Source organism: Dermacentor silvarum, chromosome 8 (genome assembly GCF_013339745.2).
Source record: "Dermacentor silvarum isolate Dsil-2018 chromosome 8, BIME_Dsil_1.4, whole genome shotgun sequence".
In the NCBI taxonomy this organism is placed as follows: domain Eukaryota; kingdom Metazoa; phylum Arthropoda; class Arachnida; order Ixodida; family Ixodidae; genus Dermacentor; species Dermacentor silvarum.
This window is the reverse complement of record NC_051161.1, coordinates 148,955,827-148,961,236: the sequence shown is the minus strand read 5'-3', so window position 1 is coordinate 148,961,236 and position 5,410 is coordinate 148,955,827. Positions and strand designations below refer to the sequence as shown.

Here is a 5,410-nt window from a genome sequence, read left to right as displayed (position 1 = left end):
TACTTCAAAGAACTTTAAAAAAAGACTTACCAATAGATAACTACGGCATTAGATTGTTACAGGTCAATAACGACGAAGGCATTCCATTCGACATGATAATGCTCCTGGGCCTACATAGTATTTGGTTGTCAAGAATGGCCTATCGTCATGCAGATCTTGACGCGAGGCCAATAAGGAGTTACTTTCGCGAATCTGTCAGCAGAATGGTTTAAGTATATAAACTTCATGAACCCGAACCAGACTGGCTTCCTAGGTTAGAAGGGCTGATGTACATGCCCGAGTTTTGATTGTTCCCCTTTTCAGCCCTTGATGGGCTGGTACACCATATTTCTGTGTGAGTTGAATAAAGGCAACAAAGAAAGAAAAAGGGGGTGTAGCTCAGATGGTAGAGCGCTCGCTTAACATGCGAGAGGTACTGGGATCGATACCCAGCACCTCCACTTATTCTTTTTTTTTTGCCCAGTGATAAAAGCGCTGCAAACCGCCTTTCTGCATTAATGTTTTTTTTTTTCTTGACAATGCCGCAATACTCATTTTTGAGAAAGTCGACGTAGCCAATCAGTTTTGCGCAGCTATGGTGAACTGCAAGATGGCGCTTTTGTATGCATTCACAAGAAAATGTTTCTGCTTTTTCGTGCCCTTGTTTAAAAGCAACGGGGACATAAGCGTGCTTAGTGCCAATTGTTAGCTTTGTTTATGATGCTTTGTACACTAGGAAAAGCTATCGTGGCAATTTTTTTAGGCATTCAGTCAGACATTGTAAGTACGCATCACAGCGTTCAGCGAATTCTCCGTCTCCGAACGCATTCACTGCCAGAGTTAATGTTTCTGCCTACTTATTCCACTGCAGGACGAAGGCCTCTCCCTGCGCTCCAATTACCCCTGTCTTGCGCTAGCGTATTCCAACTTGCGCCTGCGAATTTCCTAACCTCATCATCCCACCTGATTTTCTGCCGTCCTCGACTGCGCTTCCCTTCTCTTGGTATCCATTCTGTAACCCTAAGTCCACCGTTATCCATCCTACGCTTACATGGCCTGCCAGCTCCATTTCTTCCGTTAGCTAGAATTGTTTACCCCCGTTTGTTCTCTGATCCACACCGCTCTCTTCCTGTCTCTTAACGTTACTCCTAAGATTTTTGTATTCCTCTTTGTGCGGTGCACTAGCTTCTTTGTTAACCTCCAAGTTTCTGCCCCGTATGTTAGCACCGTGATTGCAATGGTTCCCAGTCAGGATTTATGCCTGCCGGCACTCCAACCTAATTTTATTCTTCTGTAAATTTCTTTCTCATGATTCAGTAATTGACCTAGATAAACATATTCTTCGGCGACTTAGTTCAACGCCTCCAAATTGATATCTTTAACAGGGGCCTCCCAGCCACATCACTGGCTGCTAAAAAAATCCTAATTTGGCACATTCTCTAATCAAGGTCTGTACGGCGGTAGCTAGGACTTCCAAACACTTATTGCACGTGCCATACGACGCAGCCAAAAGGAGCTGTCTTGTTGGCGCGTGTGGTAGAGTGCACCAGTGATTATGAGAGTTGGAATCGGTGGGTTGATAGGTGCGCTCATGCACGCGCTATTTACTGCAATATTCAAGGTTTACATTGCCATGAACTCCAACTTGTTCGGCAGATGTGAACAGAGAGACGTTCGCTTCACTACACAAAGCAGAAGACAAATGTGGCAATATTTTTAAACTGTTGTTAGATGTTGGTATATTATGTTGTTCTACGACAATTTAAATGATGATATTGAGCTTTATGTATTGTGTTAATTGTTATTTGCGTTATGGTCGGACTTGTCTTCACGGTAAACATTTTACGTTCGCCTAATGTACCATACTATTCCTGAATGTATGTATTCACTTAATAATTTCCCTCGTTGTGCTTGCAATAAGTGTTAATTTTTATTAAGGCATTATTTTTATTCACTTTCTTTAGTATTGTATTGCACTAGCATACATTTGTACGCATTCGTTCTATAAAAGCGCACTCATATACGCGGGCCCTCAGGCATTTGCTGTTGATTTGCAACCGCTTTCGCCTGCGGGACCCCCAATTTCTGTTGGAAATAAATAAATAAATAAATAATAAATAAATAAATAAATAAATAAATAAATAAATAAATAAATAAATAAATAAATAAATAAATAAATAAATAAATTGACTTTATGGTAGCCCTTCCTATGAGTGTGGGCAGACCCACCACACAGCGAATAATGTGCAGCTCTAGGGGAGGGAGGAGGTGGCGGTAGTAGTTGTAGTGAGTCGGACTCGGAATAATTTTTTCCCTAAAAACAGTTCACTTGAAGGAGTGAGAATGAAAGCTGCTCTCCACCAGTTCTTGAGGAGAATCATTCATTTTTTTTTGGCTCCAAAAATTGATCACCCTTCCCATGAGGAGAACCGACGTTAGCATTTATTGATACATCAAAAGAAACAAGTAACACTCAGTTGATTTACATCGTAAAGAAAAAAAATTGTATCCGTCGAGCCGGATTTGAACCAGCGACCTATGGATGCCTGTCTTGGAGGTGCCTCTACAGTCCACCGCTCTACCAACTGAGCTATCGACGGAACGGCAACAGCACCTCTTAAAGACCAGGCACGGCGTGCCGACGGTATGACCCAGTTAACTGAAGGAAGGCGTGGCTGAGGATCGGCGCGAAACTGGTTCACCGGTGTCACCGAATATTTGAGCGAGCGAAGATTGGCGTGAACGTAGGCTGGCACTTAACGGGATGCTAAGAAATTCCAAACAGATTTAAGGCAGAAAAAAAAACGCATTAGTTACGCTATATTCATACTGTGGCCAAATATGTAGAGCTGTTTTAGCGGAGAGCCGACATTCCCTAAATGAGAAACACGCACTGCCGCCGACATTGCAGTGGCCTTACCGTCAATTGGTAGCCTAGCTCAATTCGTGATTTTCGCGCGTCGCGTTCGTTAATCGCTCGGGGAGTTTCTAAAATCGTGGAACACTGCCTACACGACTCCTTTTTTGCAACACTTCATAGAATACTCTGTAGGAACAGGCTTAAAGTATTTTTCTTGACATGTGTTACTTCTCTTTGCGTTCGGCGGTTCAGTTCACCTTTCACCGAACGCGAACAATGTATAGAACCGCAAAAAAGGGTGGGTGAACAAACGACTGACACCCGGTAGCATGTGCTGGCTCCTTTCGGCACGCGTGGCGTGGTTAGATTATTGTACGGTCAGCCTGCCATATGGTACCGGTGCTGGATTTAAAGATCTAATATATTTTATCTGGGGAAGCCTTCAGCACCGTTAGGATTTTGCCACCGCGTTGAACGTACCCCAATTTGTTGTGAAGAATGCAAAGCCATGAAGCCCGCAAAACTACAGTGCCAGCGTTGCAGCAAACACAGCTAGTGAGCACAAAGTTACCAATAGACGTCCTTTGGCAGGTTTCTGCCTCGACATTTTGATGCAACTAACGAATATTGCCTATGGTAACTTTTGGGCACCTGTGCGGTGACTCAGCTAAAAGGTAAGTGCCAAGTGCACTAGCGAGCAGAGAAAAAAAAAGCGTTTGAGGGCGCCAGTTGACAGACGTGCTTAAATGTGGTTACATGAGGAAAGAAATTGAACGTTGAAAAAAAGGAAGGAAGAAAGCGTAAGCGAGTGCAGGACACAATGGTGATGTAGGCTCTGAGCAAGTTGTTGAAATGAAGAAATCGCATTGTACGAGCAAAAAATACCAATTGTCGGCTGTTATTGGGGCAGAAACTATACTTAAGTCCAATAAAGTGGGGAAAGACATATAACTTGCGAAGTCAAAATGACGAAAGTCAGCACTTTAATTGTGAACTCGTGGAATCGTAACATGCCCATAGTCTTTGATCAAACGCACCGTGAACGAAGTGCCACATGTAAGCACCGCGCCCAGGAGGAAATGCGCAGAAGGATGTTGGTAGAAACACCAAAGAAAACGGCCACGGTCTCAATGCGTTTAAAAGACAAATAAATGCCGCTTTCTTGTCACCACATTGGAAGGTGAATAAAATTTACTATGTGCCAAATTTAGACTGCCTGGTAGCGTAAGTACGGCATGCAGAGCCAACGAGCAACCTAATAAAGATCGTGTTATGAATCTTGATGGCCAAGAAAATAATAATTCTTTGGTTGCTGCGGTTAATACAGAACGATTCCGCATTTCACAATGCGCACTATGACTTAGAGACCATAGTGTCATCTTATCAGGGGTTGATTGGTGACAGACAAATAATCTGCGGACGTTTTTTGAAAGTTCTGGCGACTATGTAGTTTATAATCATATTATATTGACTGTATTTTAGTCTGATACGGTCCGATAAATGATACCGTAGGCAACCGTCTGTCCACTATGAATCTGCAACGTCATTCCAGAGAGCAGCAACCTGTACTTGGAAGCTTGGAATGTGGAAGTGTTTAAGCTGGGGCATTGGTGGGCGGAGGGGATGACAGATGCGCAATAAGGTATGGAGACATCCATCACAAACGCAGATATTTTTGGTAACTAAATCATTTGTGTAGACAACTTCCGCAAATATTTTCTGGCAAAATGGATGCTGAACTAGAGGACTGCACGGGCTCGGGCTTACCCGAAAGCCCGGGCCCGGCCGGGTAGAGGAGTTTTTTCACGGGCTCGGGCCGGGCTCGGGCACGGCGTGTGCTTTTTGACCCGGGCCCGGGCCGGGCTCGGGTTTTTTGACGTGGGCCCGGGCCGGGCTCGGCCTTTCTGCGAGGTATTCTCGGGCTTCTCAACTCTGAAAAACATGTATTTTTTGGTCTCGGGCCGGGTTCGGGCCGGGTTCGACTCGGGCTCGGGCCGGGCTCGGGCTTAAGGTCAAGGGGTGGCGGGCCGGGCCGGGCGGGTAACGTAGGTTATTTCCGGGCCCGGGCCGGGCCCGGGTCTCGCCATAAAGTTTTGATCGGTCTCGGGCGGGCCGCCCAATGTAAAAACGGGCCCGGGCAGGGCCCGGGCCGCAAAAATCGGCCCGTGCAGTGCTCTATGCTGAACTATGTAGTTTTATGTCCTAAACCTACTATTTCAACAATACAGAGGGCGTACGGGGAAATTACCTGATTAATATTGCCACCTGGAGATTTTTGTGTAAAGAGGAGGCTCGGTGCACCTCTGCGTTCCTGATGCGCCTGAATGGTATCGCCGCATGTGGGAATTAGAGCCGTGTCTTTAGGCTCAGCAGCAGAATGCTATAGCGAGTGAGCCGATGCGGCGGAAGCTTTACACAGCTTTCTCAGAATTCGCACACACCGGCGCAACAAGCATCTCGGAGGCCACGCTCAGGCTTCGCAGCGGCGGCACTAGATGGCGCCGAGTGTTCTTTGGAAAGCGCGAAAGGTGAGTCCCGCTGCAGTACACGCGTCACGCTTAACTCGTTTCG

General features: G+C 45.7%; 2 non-coding genes across 2 annotated transcripts; one reads left to right on the top strand and one right to left on the bottom strand.

Moving 5' to 3' along the window:
* Window positions 1-367: 367 nt before the first annotated feature.
* Window positions 368-440, top strand: Trnav-aac (transfer RNA valine (anticodon AAC)). Its single transcript has one exon. It is a non-coding gene; the product is annotated as a tRNA-Val (tRNA).
* Window positions 441-2,487: 2,047 nt separating this feature from the next.
* Trnay-gua (transfer RNA tyrosine (anticodon GUA)) lies at window positions 2,488-2,579 on the bottom strand. The gene is given in 2 exon segments: window positions 2,488-2,523; window positions 2,543-2,579. It is a non-coding gene; the product is annotated as a tRNA-Tyr (tRNA).
* Window positions 2,580-5,410: the final 2,831 nt, after the last annotated feature.